Genomic DNA, 18,641 nt, shown 5'->3' with positions numbered 1-18,641 from the left:
TTCAGAACAGGTGTATATATACTGAGATCCTGTGACACTTTGATTGCACCCAAGTCAACTTTATTTAACCAATTATGTGACTTCTGAAGGTAATTGGCTGCACCAGATCTTATATAGGGGCTTCATAGCAAAGGGGGTGAATACAAATGCAAGCATTAGTTTTCTGTGTTTTATTGTTAGAGTTTTGTGAAACATGTCCTTTTTTTCATTTCACTTCACCAATTTGGACTATTTTCCGTATGTCCATTACATGAAATCCAAAGAAAAATCCACTTAAATTACAGGTTGTAATGCAACAAAATAATAACAATTCCAAGGGGGATAAATAGTTTTGGAAGGCACTGTATAAAGCATTGTGGGCCAAAGCGTTGTTTCAGATCACTTTATATAATCAGATGCATTTTATTTTCTTTAAAATCTTTAGCTAACAAGGCACAGGCCTAATAAAATGTAGGCCTATGCCATACCCCCTCATTTTGAGTCTTGGTTTTATCATAACAGCCCTTCACTGACACGGAGGTAAGCTATTTAAAGAGTGTAAAGTCTAATTCAAATGAAGAAGTTGAAATTAATTATGCCTACTCGAATGTGACTACTTTCAGCACCGTGAGCTGTCCATTTCCAATTTTATATGCCACGGCTGCTGCTTCAAGTTTCAATGCCACAACGTAAGTTAATCGAATCTGGCTTATTTTGTGAGGTCAATAAACTCTGATAAATACATCACTGGCAAGAAACATATAATTTTTTATAAAATCAATTATAGTAGTAGCAAGTTATGAAATTTGACCTCCGGTCCTCATTCTCATCTTCCCCTTCTCCTTCTCAAACTAAACAGAACATAGCCTATAGGCTAGTCCACACGTAAGAGAGTGCGATTTTTGGACCAGGCCTAATCACCAGCAACAAAAAAATCAGAAGAAGCCTACACAGTACAGACGTTTTTGATCAGCAAGAACAGAGCAGGCCAGGGTTCAGGGTTGGAATGTCCATCGTAGTGTGTAACGCAGCCTAGTTGTATTTACACCATCCCAGCATCTATCTTAGAATAATATCTTTGTCCTGTACTTCTCAGAGCATGCACTTCATAGCCTATAGCCTATAGGCTATGGATCATTTGATTAAGACCACACTAAATAGCCTATAGGCGCACTTGATTTTGGGCACCAAGCAGAGAATGAGAGGCAGCATTGGGCACACCGATATATAACCTAATAAGCTACTAATTCTAAAACACTGAGAAATATTGACATTTCATCAATTACAAATGACAAATCCCTCCCCTGGAACTCTGTAAATTCCGATCCTTGACTAAAATGTAAATGCAATAAATAAGCTGAGCAATCAGCTGTCAAGTTGTCACGTCATTAGATTACATGGTTTTTGTTGTTGCTTGTTTTTCCCCATGAGATGCTTCACTGAGTAAAGTTTAGGAGAAGTCAGATCGGTGAAGGAGAGAGGATAAGGGCAGAAGTCAGTGAGCATATTTCTGGAATGAAACACAGCCCAATTCTGCCATGGATGGATGGCAGAGACAGTGTGTCCAGGTGCTGAGGTGGGCTAGCTTGCAGATACTGTCTGTATTTATTTTATTTATTTTATTTTTTATTTCACCTTTATTTAACCAGGTAGGCTAGTTGAGAACAAGTTCTCATTTGCAACTGCGACCTGGCCAAGATAAAGCATAGCAGTGTGAACAGACAACACAGAGTTACACATGGAGTAAACAATTAACAAGTCAATAACACAGTAGAAAAAAAGGGGAGTCTATATACATTGTGTGCAAAAGGCATGAGGAGGTAGGCAAATAATTACAATTTTGCAGATTAACACTGGAGTGATAAATGATCAGATGGTCATGTACAGGTAGAGATACTGGTGTGCAAAAGAGCAGAAAAGTAAATAAATAAAAACAGCATGGGGATGAGGTAGGTGAAAAATGGTGGGCTATTTACCAATAGACTATGTACAGCTGCAGCGATCGGTTAGCTGCTCAGATAGCACATGTTTGAAGTTAGTGAGGGAGATAAAAGTCTCCAACTTCAGGGATTTTTGCAATTCGTTCCAGTCACAGGCAGCAGAGTACTGGAACGAAAGGCGGCCAAATGAGGTGTTGGCTTTAGGGATGATCAGTGAGATACACCTGCTGGAGCGCGTGCTACAGATGGGTGTTGCCATCGTGACCAGTGAACTGAGATAAGGCGGAGCTTTACCTAGCATGGACTTGTAGATGACCATACTGTCTGTATGCCATCCACATGGCAGTGTTTCAGAAAAGAATGCCTCAAGGTGAGAAATGAAAGGACTCAAATTCAATTCCAGGTAGCATGAAAAAACACCCCCCTCATAATTGACTCTGATTGGTTTGAAGTTGTGAACATGCCCAGGCAATGTTTCCTTTGGGATTGTATCACTGTGTTGGACAGGAGGGCAGGGGAACCCAGGAGAACTTCTGACAACAGAGTTCCTCATCGCCTAGGAGCACCTATTCTATATATATTAAGATACTTTTTCGATTGTCTCATTCATGGCCTCTGACCAACAGAAACGTGTTATTGTTGTGTGGAAACCTTTCTATTTGTATTGCAAAAATGGTAAGCAAAGGCAGTAGACAGGCAGCAATTGTGACACAGCTTGTAGCTAGTGTATTTTAATTTGCCATCCTCAAATTCAGTCTAATTTTCCTCATTGTATTTTCCTTTACGCTAGGTTCAAGTTGCTTGTCATATTTTGGGTTGTTTAAAGATCACTGCATTAGCCCTTTGATTAAGACAAACAGTCAAACAAACACTCTGGCTCCCTCTATGGGCCTCCTGTAAACATGTGAATGCTAAGAGTGCCGTGAATGCTTGTAGTCCTATTCAGAGAACTGAATTCTCGGAGTGCAATCTACAGCTGCTGGGGCGATTAGCTTCCCAGCCAGAGAAATCTTAGGCCATCATGACGCCGGCAGAAACACACTGTCAAAGGCCACCGTCAGATAGAGGCTTGGGTAATTGTATCTGCTGTGAAGTTAATGACTTTTAAGGTGTGTGGGTTTCTTCTTTTTGTCTTTTTCTAATGACTTTTAAGGTGAAATGGCCCTCATTGTTCTTTACTCTGCCAGAGATATGTAAATGATCTTGTCCCACACACTAATTGGTGAGTGACATTGTGCCATCTTTGTGGCTAAACAACGTCCCCTGAGGATCTCTTAAGGAGAATGTGATGCCTTTGTGATGTTTTGATGTCATAAATGAAGCAGAATGCTGAATGCTAATGGTTTGTGACAGCAGCAGTGACAATCATCGCAACTAGCATTAATGGTCTCGCAGAACCTCCTTAGTTTAGCTTTTCTTCTGATATGTTAATCTGTAGCTCAACATTAGAATGATGTTGCTCTCTCTCTATGCACAGTATGCTGCCATAATATTCACTTTCTCCTTTTGTCAACAGCTCTTTTTTCTCTTGAAATGAGTTCCATATTTTCGTTCTAAGAATGTACTTGTCATCCCATGTGCTTGCCTGAGCAGATGAATGGGCCTGACTCAACCTGGAACCTACGCTGAACCAATATCCGATAAGCTCCCTTCTCCCCCGTCACCACACTGATGACTCTGTGAGGCAAATATGCTTTCGCCCACCTGCGACGGGGAGACAAAGGTTAGTTGCAACTTATTTTATTACGGGCACCATTTTAGCAATTATGTTGCATTCGAGAGTGCGGTCATCATTGCCAGCGCCTGTGAAAATGTCATCTGTCATTAGGATATACCCCGTGAAATGAGACACTCTGCTTTAGCTTGACTGTTTCCTTCGGGGAGTCTCTGGGATCATTCAAGTTGACTGGGTCTGTAGGAAAACAGTAAAGTGTTTGTGCTGAGAATGTTTTTGGCAGGGGCTGGATGTGCTGGAGGTGCTATGCCTGATTTTCCCCTTCAAATAGAATGTGTGAGAAACATGTCACCCACAGCTCTTTGCTTTCCATCTTGAAGGAACCAGATTATTTAGTAAACAATAGATTCGAAAATCCATCGGGGTTGAAATCCATTATATTACCACACAATTGTTATGGGTTATGGATTAGTTCTATAGGGAGTTGCCTGTACGGCCAGTAAGGAAGGGGCTAGGGGCCAGTATTTTCATTTTTTGAAAAATGACGTTCCCGTAGTAAACAGGATATTTTGTCAGGACAAGATGCTAGAATATGCATATAATTTACAGCTTAGGATAGAAAACACTCTAAAGTTTCCTAAACTTTAAAAATATTGTCTGTGAGTATAACAGAACTAATATTGCAGGCGAAAGCCTGAGAAAAATCCAATCCGGAAGTGACTCATCCTTTGAAAGCTCTGCGTTCCAATGCGTCCCTATTGAGCAGTGAATGGGTTATCAACCAGATAATTTTTTCTCCGTATACCCCAAGGTGTCTACAGCATTGTGACGTAGTTTTACGCATTTATGTTGAAGAATACCCGTAAGCGGCTACATTGTGCAACTGGTCACCTGATGGCTCCCAGAGTGATTCTTGCGTAAAATACAGAGGTAGCCATTATTCCAATCGGTCCTACTGAAAAACCAACTGTCCCGGTGGATATATTATCGAATAGATATTTGAAAAACAACTTGAGGATTGATTATAAACAACGTATGCCATGTTTCTGTCGATATTATGGAGCTAATTTGGAATATTTTTTGGCATTTTTGTGACTGCAATTCCGGGCGTTTTCTCAGCCAAACATGAAGAACAAACGGAGCTATTTCGCCTACAAAAATAATATTTTGGGAAAAAAGGAACATTGGCTATCTAACTGGGAGTCTCGTGAGTGAAAACATCCGAAGCTCATCAAAGGTAAACTATTTAATTTGATTGCTTTTCTGATTTCCGTGACCAAGTTACCTGCTGCTAGCTGGACAAAATGCTATGCTAGGCTATTGATAAACCTACACAAATGCTTGTCTAGCTTTGGCTATAAAGCATATTTTGAAAATCTGAGATGACAGGGTGATTAACAAAAGGCTAAGCTGTGTCCCAATATATTTCACTTGTGATTTTCATGAATAGGAACATTTTCTTGGAATATTTATGCACGTTGCGTTATGATAATTTGTGTCAGTCGATGATTACGCTCCCGCACGCGGGATGGGGAGTCACTAGAGGTTAATCAAACTAAGAGTCATGGTTTAGCTCTTATTTACAAGGAAGAAAACAGATGGTGGATGGGACCCCGTCTAAACCCAAAATCTTGAACTGCAGAGTACCCCAAGGGAGTGTGCTGGGTTTCTTTCTATTGTATATAAATGATCTAAAACCTGCCTGTACATGTGAACATTTCTCTCTCTTTGTGGTTTCCCACAAAGACAAAAATGTGGTTGAGAAAGTGAAACTGAGGAAATCCCCTGATTTTAAGGTGGTAGTAGGTGACATAGTAGTCACAGCAAAAGACTGTTAATTATCTTGAATGTGTGCTAGATAACCATCTGACAGGGGAGAGCATCACACAAAACTTTACTTCTAAAGTGAACCATCAAATTAGGTTTCTGGCAAGAACCTCCAAATATCTGGATAAGAATGCAATGGGGGCATTGGCAGGGGTTCTACTTTAGGGCCACTTCGACTATGTCAGTACTTCCTGGTACAATACTGCCCCCAAGATAATACAACATTTATTTCAAAATCTCAGAAGAAATTTGTCAAGATTATTCTTAGACTTCCAGCACGTATGCATCAACACTATTCCCACTTTGAAGGCCTTAGGTGTCTCAAAGTGGAGGAGAGTCTCTCAGATTAAATTGTTTTCTATGTAAGATTGTCCACAGAATGTTCCCCAGGTACCTATAGTATGTAACTACTTGAACTTTTCTAGTGCAGGCGTTCCGCTAGCGGAACCCTTCGACAACATTCCGCTGAAAAGGCATTAACAAGTCCAATACAGCAAATGAAAGATAAACATCTGTCACGATCGTCGTAATAACATTCGAACCAAAGCGCAGCGTGATATCGGTTCGGCATAATTTATTGAAGTGAACCGCACAAAAGCAATAAAGAATACACGAAACGTGACGTTCTGGAGTGTCACAGGCAACTACATATAAACAAGATCCCACAAAACACAGTGGGAAAATGGCTGCATAAATATGATCCCCAATCAGAGACAACGATAAACAGCTGCCTCTAATTGGGAACCATACCAGGCCAACATAGAAACAAAACAACCTAGCTTACCCAACCTAGTCACACCCCGACCTAACCAAAATAGAGAATAAAAAGGCTCTATATGGTCAGGGCATGACACATAGCCACAGTATCAGTCAAATGGTTGGACACACCGACTCATTCAACGTCTTTTCTTTATTTTTACTATTTTCTACATAATATTTTACTATTTTCAACAAGTAGTGAAGACATCAAAACTAAGAAACACATAAGGAATCATGTAGTATCCAAAAAAGTGAAAAACAAATCAAAATATATTTGAGATTTTAGATTCTTCAAAGTAGCCACCCTTTGCACTCTCGTCCTTCTCTCAACCAGCTTCACCTGGAAAGCTTTTCCAACCGTCTTGAAGGAGTTTCCACATTAGCTGAGCACTTGTTGGCTGCTTTTCCTTCACTATGCATTCCAACTCATCCCAAACCATCTCAATTCGGTTGATATCAGGTGATTGTGGAGGCCAAGTCATCTGATGCAGCACTTCATCACTCTCTTTATTGGTCAAATAGCCCTTACACAGCCTGGAGGTTTCTTGTGTCATTTCCTGTTGAAAAACAAATGATAGTACCACGAAACACAAACCAGATAGGATGGCGTATCGCTGCAGAATTCTGTGGTAGCCATGCTGGTTAAGTGTGCATTGAATTCTAAATAAATCACCAACAGTGTCACCAGCAAAGCATCCCCACAACATCACAACTTCTCCTCCATGCTTCAAGGTGGGAACCATACATGTGGAGATCATCCGTTCAACTACTCCGTGACTCACAAAGACACGACGGTTGGAACCAAAAAACTCAAATTTGGACTCATCAGACCAAAGGACAGATTTCCACCGGTCTAATGCCCATTGCTCATGTTTTTTGACCCATGCAAGTCTCTTATTATTATTGGTGTCCTTTAGTAGTGGTTTCTTTTCAGGAATTCGACCATGAAGTCCTGATTCTTGCCGTCTCCTCTGAAAAGTTGATGTTCAAATGTGTCTGTTACTTGAACTCTGTGAAGTATTTATTTGGGCTCCAATCTGAGGTCCAGTTAAGTGTCGATTTCTGAGGCTGGTAACTCTAATGAACTTGTCCTCTGCAGCAGAGGTAACTCTGGGTCTTCCTTTCCCGTGTAGGTCCTCATGAGAGCCAGTTTCATCATAGAGCTTGATGGGTTTTGCGACTGCACTTGAAGAAACTTTCAAAGTTCTTGAAATGTCCCCAATTGACTGACCTTCATGTCTTAAATTAATGATGGGCTGTTGTTTCTATTTGTTTATTTGAGCTGTTCTTGCCATGATATGGACTTGATCTTTTACCAAATAGGGCTATCTTTTTATACCACCCCTATACTATGACAGCACAAAAAAGATTATCTCAATCTCAATAAGATGGAAGGAAATTCCACAAATTAACTTTTAATAAGAAGGCACACCTTTTAATTGAAATGTATTCCAGGTGACTACCTCGCAAAGTTGGTTGCGAGAATGCCAAGACGCAATGTAGAAAACGGAACGATTTCTCCTACACACAGATGCTTTCAGGAAAAACTGTGCATTTGGTATGTAACTGAGAGTCTCCTCATTGAAAACATCAGAAGCTCTTCAAAGGTAAATGATTTTATTTATTTGGTTATCTGGTTTTTGTGAAAATGTTGCGTGCTAAATGCTACTCAAAATGCTATGCTAGCTTTGCATACTCTTACACAAATTAGTCAATTTCTATGGTTCAAAAGCATATTTTGAAAATCTGAGATGACAGTGTTGTTAAGAAAAGGCTAAGCTTGAGAGCAGACGCATTATTTTCATTTTATTTGCGATTTTCAGAAATCGTTAACGTTGCGTTATGCTAATGAGCCTGAGGCTTTAGTCACGATCCCGGATCCGGGATGGGGAGTTCCAAGAGTTAAGGTCCTGGAGTGTCCTAGCCAGTCTCCAGACCTTAATCCCACAGAAAATCTGTGGAGGGAGCTGAAGGTTTGAGTTTCCAAACGTTAGCCTCAAAACCTTAATGACTTGGAGAAGATCTGCATAGAGGAGTGGGACAAAATCCCTCCTGAGAGATGTGCAAACCTGGTGGCCAACTACAAGAAACATCTGACCTCTTTGATTGCCATTAAGGGTTTTGCCACCAAGTACTAAGTCATGTTTTGCAGAAGGGTCAAATACTTAATTATCTCATTATAATGCAAATCATTTTATTACATTTTTGACATGCGTTTTTCTGGATTTATAGGTTGTTATTCTGTCTCTCACTGTTCAAATAAACCTACCATTAAAATTATAGACTGATCATTTCTTTGTCCGTGGGCAAATGTACAAAATCAGCAGGGGATCAAATACTTTTATCCCTCACTGTAACTGAATGCCTTCAACTGAAATGTTTCTTCTGCATTTAACCCAACTCCACTGACTCAGAGAGGTGTGGCTGGGCTGCCTTAATCAACATCCACGTTTTTGGCACCCGGGGAACAGTGGGTGACCTGATGGGGCTCGGGGAAATACTGCCCCCTTTGGATGAATTGTGTTCCCAAAGTAAACTTTAAAAAAAACTGTCAAAAATTGCTAATATATGCATATAATAATTATTATTGAATAGAAAACACTCTAAAGCTTCTAAAACCGTTAAAATTATGTCTGTATGTAAAGCAGAACTCACAGGGCAGCCATTCTCCCAAACTCTCTCTCTCTCCTAAGAAAGTTGCTCCAACTTTGACGTCATCGCCCCCACCCTTCCCAACCAGCTACGGATCTGGGAACAGTTTCTATTTCTTCAGCGCGCTCTCGTCTTTCAATGAAAATAGCACGAGCTTTGACTGCTTGGCGGGCAAAATACTGAGGTGTCACGAGTTTTCAGGTGCGCGCTCTGTGAAAAGGGTCTTTTTTCCGGCTTGGCTGAAGAGAGTTCGTTATGTTTGATTTAATCGCCAATTGTTTTGTACGTTAAAAACATCCTAAAGCTTGATTCTGCACTTAGTTTGACCAGTTTAGTCGACATATAATATGTAAATTTGAAGTTTTGATGCACAATTTTCGTGATCAGAAGTCCTTTTTGGGGTAATTCACCTGAAGATGTTAGCTTTTGCTAATACAAAGACACACCAACAGCAACCAAACGTTATATTAGGTAAGTATAACTCCTTCCACGACATTCTTGTCGAAGACCATCAAAGGTAAGGGAATATTTATGTTATAAAATTGTATTTTTGTCGAATCCAACATAGTAGAGAAATAATGCTAATGGCTGAGCGCCGTCTCAGATTATTGAATAGTGAACGAATTCTGTAACGTTAAAAATAAATGTAACACAGCGTTTGCATTAAGAAGAAGTGTATCTTTCTAAATATATGTAGAACATGTATATTTAGTCAAAGTTTATGATATTTATTGCTGTTATCTGGCGTTAGCTGCCGGAGATATTTATAATTCCTCCGGTCATTTCTGCTGCATTTTTTGAACATGGCTCAATGTAAATGGAGATTTATGGATATAAATTGCATATTATTGAAAAAAACATAAATGTACTGTGTAACATGTGCTATTACTGTCATCTGATGAAGATTTTCAAAAGGTTAGTGAATTATTTTTCTTTTAATCCTGCATTTGTGATTGTGCTATTTTGCATAGCCATGTGGCTACATATTGTATGTTTTCCTAGTGGTGGTTTAACGTAAATATGTGCTATGTTTTCGCTGTAAAACATTTTAAAATTCTGACATGCTGGGTAGATGAACAAGGTGTTTATCTTTCATTTAAGCTATTGGACTTGTTAATGTGTGGAGGTTAAATATTTTTAAGAATATTTTTGCTTTCCCTGCGCCACCGTTTGGGCTGAAGGGGGGGGGGGTGTTCCTAGTTGGGAACCTGTAGCCCCATCAGGTTTTAACTGCCTTGCTCAGGGGCAGAACTACAGATTTTTACCTTTTCAGGTCGGGGATTCTATGTAGCAACCTTTACAGTTACTGGGCGAACACTCTAACCACTAGGCTACCTGCCGCCAGTGTCTCAAAGGTGAGTCGTAAGCTTATAGTTCGTGGCAGAGAAGGAAAATGCCCAGGATGGCATATGGTCTGCCTTTTGGTGCCTGTTGTTTATCATACTTGTGATTTGTCTTGTATATATTAGGGATTGATTGTTTTATACAGTATATTAAGGGTAAGTGAAACAAGGGAGATGTAGCTGTCCGTAGCTGTTTATTAGGAAAGGGAATTGTATTAATTATCTTGTGTTATGAAACAACCAATTTTGTCTGTCATTATCGCGTAATCTTGCTGCACTCCCACTTCCCTCTTGAAAAGGACCACAATGGAAATACATTTTTATGCTTTTTTGCGTTATCCTTGTTGATTTTCTTAAATTGTATGTTGAGGCGTCACCGGCTGGAGTGCCATTATGTATGTACTTTAAAAAATGGTCTAATAAATTAAATCGATCAATCTTCAGGTCGGTGCTCTAGAAAGAGGCTTGAGTTTGAATTCCGAGTTGGATGACCATTCAAAACTATTTTCCAGAGTCAGAGCTATTTTCTTCCCAGGTTCTGAGTGTGGGACACAACCAAAACAAAGAGCAAATGCATCCAAAAAGTGTCACGCGGAGAAGGTGAACCCAAGAGCAGACTCAGACGAGGAGAATGGGATAAGGTAACCAAGGTTTTATTGAAAAACGGGGAAGATATGGTGCAGGCCAGGGCAAGCTCAGGTGCAGGGAGCCAGGTGCTGAGACTGAGATTGAGGCTGGAGCGAGGGGAATTGGAGCTGGGTAAGTAGATCCAGAGAGGAATCCAAGGAAGCAGTAGTGTTGGGTGTCCAGGACAGGGTAGCAGGACTGACGAGACGTGGGACTGGAGACAGGGACTAGAGTCAGAGCGGATAGAACTGTAGTAGAGAGGAAAACAGCATCAGGCAAGGGAAAATAGGCACAACACAAAAACAGGATCTATGCAGGCACAAACGGCTAAAACCACAGATGGACAGAGCAGAGATTACGATCTGGCGGCAGGTCTGAGTATTTGTAGAGGTCTTGATTATGTAACAGGTTGCAGCTGGTGGGGATCTGCACACCTGTCCCCTCCCCTGTCCCCTCCCACACAATCACACACACACAGATAAAGAGGGAGAGAGCGCTGGGGGAGTGGCGGCAGGTTAGGGAGACACAGGATGAGCAGTAGAGGGCGTGGCAGGCCCAGATGTAACAATAAGTTTGTAGAGTCACAAGCTTCATGTAATCATTGCCTGCTAGGAATATGGGAATAAATGCTAAACTTTTTACAACTTTAATGAACATTTCAGTGAATTTGTCTCAATACATTTGATCACCTAAAATGTCTGGACTATAAACCAAAGGTGCTGTAATTTCTAAACGGTTTCCCCAGTATGGATGAAAGTACCCTCAAATTATAGCTGACTTTCACTTTAACCTCATAGTTGTTGCATCATTTCAAATCCAAAGTGCTGGTGTACAGCGCCAAAACAACAACATATTTTTAGTCCCAATAATTACTGTGGGCACTGTCGTTATTTACAGATCAATGTACTTCTGCCCAATTCCTGTATTATTGCCAGAACTGGTTAGTTCCTCCCTTTTGACTCTGACTAGTGAAAAAAGATATTCCTCCCCGCCTGTTTTATGTTTCTTTGGGCTCCGTTAAGTATGTTCGGATAATGGATGGAAGGATGTGGTAGCCTGAGTTATGGGTAACCTGCCTCACCCAATGTGATACGGAATCGCTATTATTTTCAATTTTAAAACACATTCAAGAATCTCCAGAAACTAACCAGCTAATTAGCTACAAGCTATTTAGTCATTGTTAGCCACTGCTAGCGGCTTTTACCTTCTTCACAGATACCAGCCCTGTTTTTAGCCTGGATAATACTCGCCTGTCTACCAATATCGCTTGTCTACCAATATCGGACTGTATCTCCACAACAACGCCGGATTCCTGCCGTAATCCCTGGACCACTACTTCTGATCTTCACAGCTAGCTTGCAGCTAGCTAGCTAGCTCACAGCTTGCAGCTAGCTAGCTCACAGCTTGCAGCTAGCTAGCTCACAGCTTGCAGTTAGCTAGCTCATAGCTGTTGTTGTCTCACCTGTTGTTTTAGCTAGCTCTCCCAATCAACACCTGTGATTACTTTATGCCTCGCTGTATGTCTCTCTCAAATGTCAATATGCCTTGTATATGGTTGTCCAGGTTAGTTCTCATTGTTTTAGTTTACAATGAACCCCCTAGTTCCACTCTTCATACCTCTGATACCTCCTTTGTCCCACCTCCCACACATGCGGTGTGCTCACCCATTACAACCAGCATGTCCTAAGATACAACCTCTCTTATCATCACCCAGTGCCTGGACTTACCTCCGCTGTACCCGCACCCCACCATACCCCTGCCTGCGCATTATCCTGTTGAAACTCTGGGGGCGCTATATCATTTTTGGATAAAAAGACGTGCCCGTTTTAAGCGAATTATTTTCATTTTATTTGCGATTTTCAGAAATTGCGTTATGCTAATGAGCCTGAGGCTTTAGTCACGATCCCGGATCCGGGATGGGGAGTTTCAACAGGTTAAAGAAAACCAAAGTTTTGGAAATACCTAACGCCATCTAACCAAATATCAAAGAATGTCAACTACTGGATATGCAGTAATCTTAACCAGCAAGCTAGCCAGCCAGCAACAAAAATAAAATTAAAATAATAATCTAGCCAACCAGCTAACGTTAGCTATTTAGCCAACTAACGTAAGCTATTAGCCTAGACAGCCTAGCCAACCAGCTCGGCTATGGTCGGCATGCTAGAGCACAACATAACCGTAGATCAAAAGAGCAGAGACTTACAGATTGATGGCTGGGGCCCATCCGATGGTAAGATTCAGGGAAAATCCAATAGCTATAGAGAGAAAAATCCAAAATAGATCTCCAGATGTCAGTCAGCTAGCACGCTAGCACTAAGCCAAGGTGGGAAATGTTACAAAACTCTGTAGCCTACTTCACAGAGAACATGCCGAAAAGTTGACAAAACAAAAAGGAGAATAGACAAGGTACCACCATTAGAGCAAGCGGGTATGAATTCCTCTTTAGTTTTGAGCCCATTGCAAGAAGGCACCAGAGACTGCAGTGCTAACAGGTTCCCACTAGATAACACAGCCACAAAGTACATGAACTGCACAAGGTGTGGCAAACGTTACCCAGCTTGAGCTAGCTACTGAGCTAGAATGCAAACTCGGTAGCACAGAGTAGATCCTCCATATAACGTTAAGAAATAGTGCATTGTGTGTAGTTCCGAAAATAGGTTTATAATAAATATGTAAAAACACCAAAACATAACTATGTTTCTAGTTAAAGGTAACCAGATCGTTACTACAACTAAGTTACTAAGTCTTTGACCACACTGTGTTGTTTTGTGTTGGTGCATAAAAACCTGCACTTCCTACCCTTTAAAGACACAGTACATTGATTTAAGAATCAAAAACTACTCTAGTTTCGAAAAGGCTGCTAACAACATACACACTGTTTCCTAGCCAGTAAAAACACCAAGCCACATGGATGGATGCTCAGCACTTTGATGTAAACCTCCATTGCACACCCACCACCCGTAACAGCCTGGCTGAAGTCATGGGCTTGCCTGTATGTTAGAACTCGGGTGTCTGAGTGTTATATGATTAGTGCCATCTCGGCACCTTCAAGCCAAGGTCCTGCCAAGGTCACTTGGCCTGAGTCACGGTTGTCGACTCCCCCCCAACCACAACCAGATGGTCCCTCCTCTCCACACATTACCTTCCACCGATGCCACTCTGAAGGTGAGAACATTGGAAGTGACATTCAGATGCTGAGTGCCTCAGCTGTCGATGAGGTACTTGTGAAATGCAACGACAGCCATTAATACAGAGAATAGTGAAGAATATTAACATGCCACTTCAGTTACTACCTGCCTGCAGTACACAGGCTTTTAGATGCCCTCTCCTTGCTCCATTTCATTCCTCCAGGGCCGGAGTGGAAGCAGATTGATCCATGCTTGATTGATGACGCCTGAAAGTCAGTGTGAGGAACGATCTTTGGCCTGGTGCTGAGTTATGTCCTGTGTAGAGGAAATTAAAGGCTAATTGCAGTGCATTATCATTAGCTGTTAAAAGAACAGAATATTAGTGGTCCAGAGAAGCAGGCCTATTATCAAGACTCTGAAAAGTGCTTTCCAATGAAGATCTTTATCATGTCTAACAATCATAAATTAATCGAATTTCAAATAATAAGATATACATTCACAGCCATACCAGTTGGGATTATGTTCAATACTCCATACAGTATGTATGTCCAATGTCAATTCTGAGGTAACAGTTATAATGTCATTAATAATGACACTGATATCCCTTTCGGGTTCAACTTCTTCTCAATACAAAAGCTTTAAACATTGAAATAGAGTTTTTCCATTTAAATAATTATAAAACGTTCTTGCAACCAATAGAATGTTATGTTTATGGGGGATATAACCATCCCAGCTCTGCAGTTTTTGCTACGAAGAGACATAATCATTAGATTAATTGTTTTGTTCTGCCCATGTGAAGCTTGCTTCTGGTCACATGTTCAGGAATGGCTGAAGAACTGCATCATTTACCTGGAGCTAATTCTGCAAATAGCTCTGCTGGGTGACTTGAAATGCCATAGTCAATTGATCAATAATATTATAACAATCTTAGTCAAATGTTCATATTTAATTTACAATCTGTAGAAACTATGAGTGAGAATAGAAAGGTTCAGAACTTTTGTGAAACATTACAACAGAGTTGAAAAATGTATAGCAATTAGAAATCAAAACTGGATAGATTTTAGAGATAGATGGGAGGAGTTGAGGGGGTAGCTGAAGGGTGGGAATAAAAACAAATGTTAAAAATATAACTAATGTAAAATGTACCGTGTCCGTAAATTGTGTATAGTGATTATTATTTGAAGTAGAAGCCTAAGTATTGTTGTTCATTAATTTACTCCAATTAGGGGAGAAGTACTAGGGTTAGGGGGAAAATAGTTAAGAAGGAAAACATATATTTTTCAATATGTAATAAATATATGGGGGATTGGAAATGATGCAGACAATTACATTGATAGAACCCACACGCTATCTACCCCCTAAAAAAAAGTTCTGAAAAAGTGCTTTAAACACAAAAGTTATCATAAACATAGCGTGAGGTTCTTACAGAGTTGGTTTGTTAACTGTACTCTGGAACTGAGAGTGTTGTGATAGAACAGCTTATTATTTGCATTGAGCAGATGTAGCGGTGTGGTAGTCATGACATTTTGTCAGCTGGTGATTGTCATGCAAATAACTGCCGGTCTCAAGGTAATTGACCAACAATTAATATAAATATGTTCATTATCTCCGGCTTCCACTCATAGCTTACAAGCCACTGATGCAGACCTTTGAACATCTACATTTTGTTTTTAAATAAGAAGAATAAATCAATGTAATATAGCATACACAATCACACAATAAATCCATTATTTATTTTAGGCAGGTCTAAAGAAACATTATGATATGAAGAAAATATAGCCTATTTTAGAAGAACAGAATAGCATATTCTGAGTCTTCCTTATGTTAGGCTATGCCATATGGCTGTGGCCTACACTAGTTAATTTAGCAGACAATAGTAAGAACAATACAATTCAACATAGCTGAATGAACTAGAAAGGATATTTTTCCCAAAAGATTTCTGAGGTAATGTGCACATGTGGCAATACCGTGTTGAGCAGTTAACAAAGAAACAGGTCCTCCTATATGCTTAATTATTTACTCAACTTTAGTTGTGATACAACATTAGGCTATGTGTTTAGGTTTTTAATACCTCGAAGGCTGCATGGTGCAACTCTAATGATGATTATTTTTTGTTGAAGCATTTTCATCAGTCTCAAGCACTTGATAATATTGTCATCCATCAGACTATTCTAATGTAATTTAAGTATGGAATTATTTTTTTATTTAGAATGGCCCAACAAAAAACAAAATAATATATGTGCTTCATTTTAAGAATAAAATGTTTTGCAATAAATATAGCAGCACGAGAAAGCTGGGATCCTCTTTTAATCTTTTAAATAGTGGCCAGTCAAAACTGTTTTTACACACATTGACTAGGCTTTGTAGGCTATGGGCTCTCCAATTATGTTCCAGGGGTATTGGGCCTAAAGGCTACATTTGGAGTTATTTGGCCACTTTAGCTGTGATACAAACCTTATCAAAACATATAGGCCTAGTGGTTAGGCTACTGTACATGATGTATGCGACTATGATTTGAAAAAGTGACCGTAAAATGCAAGCGCTGTTGGTTGCCTAAGACTGCACAGGCTGGGCATTATTCATACCTGATAATATTCTCACCCATCAGACTATTCTCAATTTAATCTTGTCTTAACATATATTTTTGAAATTAGTTTTGATTTAGAGTGGGACATTATCATGCACCTGTCGTAACAGGGGTGGTGTAACAAAAGACGTCATCCGTATGCACTTGAATAGCAAATGGGGGACGCTTTTCCCACAGTTCATTTTCATGCTCGCCAGGTAGGTGACTCCGGTTGTAAAGCAAAGCAATGTACTATGCATATTCATGCCATGAGGCTGACAGCCCACGGTACAGCTTTGTGGACAACTACTCCCCATCAGTGGAGGCTGCTGAGGGGAGAACAACTCATAATAATGTCCGGAACGGAGCAAATGGAATGGCATCAAACACCTGGAAACCATGTGCTTGATGTATTTGATACCGTTCCACTGATTCTGCTTCAGTCATAACCACAAGCCTGTTCTCCCCAATTAAGGTGCCACCAACGTCCTGTGACTCCCATTGTTAGTGGCGAAGAGACACGTATCTTGTCAGTAGCCTATATCTATAATATTTGGTATTAGGAAAGTTGATAAATAAATATAGTAGCCTAGCCTACAGGAAGCTGATGGGATCTTCCTTTTTTAAAAAGAGGCCATCTCACGCAATTGCATAGCATTGCCTATGGAAATGAAGGATCACTTATTTATTTTCAGCTATGAAGAGCTGGCTATCACTGCACAACAGGTGATCCTATTATGGTCAAGCTCTCATGAATTGTTTTATTTGAATTTTGATTGCATTTGCATCAATGTCAGATTGAATAGAGGGACAATAGCGCCATGAGTATCGGCCATGAGCAACTGTTTTGGAGAAGGGACTCAACTGTCACGTGAAATTTGACTGCGGTAATGACTCGTGACTGCTGGTGTGGCCTCTTACACTGAGCTTGTTCCAGTTGGCATTATGGGTGACAGGAAGAGAGATATGAGCTAGTGTGACAGGACCCGCTGATTATAGGAATTAATATGAGTAAGGATTGTGTTGGGATTGTTTACCTTTGCAAATCCATACAGTAAATTGTATGTACATTAGGAGAAAGTCTACAAAATTAGCACATCTGTGTATCTCAATGTCCAGATCTGTTCTGGAATAGAGAAGAGGAGAGGAGGAGTCTTTAGACTACTGCACCTAAATATAGAATCTGAGCCGTCATACATTTATTGTCTGAAATCTACAGAAATCTACAGTACAGACAAAGGCTCGCACCTGTGTTCACCCCGGGCAATGACCACAGTCCCCCTCCTCTCCTCTGGCCAGGGGAAGGAAGTTGAAATGCGTCTTTCAAAAGTTACCTAATTACGGTTGAATTATCCACCCATTCAACAGTCGGTCTGTTTTGTTAAACATGAACAGAGGGTTAAAGCAGCTAATTGAGTGAAAGGGCTAACCATTTAAATAAGTGGACAATCCACTATTCTGGGTATAGTACAAGAACAAATGGTGTAGCCATGGACAGAAAAGGGTTTTTAATATATGGAGATACAATGGATTATGTTCTGTTACTATATAATTGTCAGATTACATTGAGACTACTTTTAGTTTCTGGATGGGGACTAGAGAAAAGAAAACCTGGTTGAGCGCTGCTCTCTGCGTACCTGTGGCACTTTGTGAGAGAGACTGCCTGCAGTTGAAGATAAAACGACTGGAGGTCACAAATTCATAACGGCTTTGGGTTCTTACAATTCAGGTTCCAGTCAGACTGCTTTGTGAGTATATTGTAAGGCTGATTAGGCAAAAATATCAGGCTTACAGGGTTATGTGATGAGCCCTAAACAGAATGAACCTTCACAGCACCTTGTAGATCACACAAATACTTGCATGCATGAATAGTGAACACCAAGTACAACTCCAAAAAGTAGAGAAACATTCAGGATTGTGTTTATGAACCTTACAATACTACACTGGTACAGTATTACAACATTTGTAAAATAAAAAGATAATTATTATGTGTGTGGGAGAAGGTATTTGCATATTCTAAAAATTCATACTCAACCATTTTTAGCTCTACCTATGAGCACCTGGTTAATCATAAAGGCCCAGTGCTGAAAAAAAAGTGATTTACGGTTTGTTTGATATTTTCACACTATGTCTACATAACACTCT

Source organism: Oncorhynchus masou, chromosome 15, assembly GCF_036934945.1.
Source record: "Oncorhynchus masou masou isolate Uvic2021 chromosome 15, UVic_Omas_1.1, whole genome shotgun sequence".
In the NCBI taxonomy this organism is placed as follows: domain Eukaryota; kingdom Metazoa; phylum Chordata; class Actinopteri; order Salmoniformes; family Salmonidae; genus Oncorhynchus; species Oncorhynchus masou.
The sequence above is the reverse complement of the archived record's forward strand: the minus strand, read 5'-3'. Positions refer to the sequence as shown.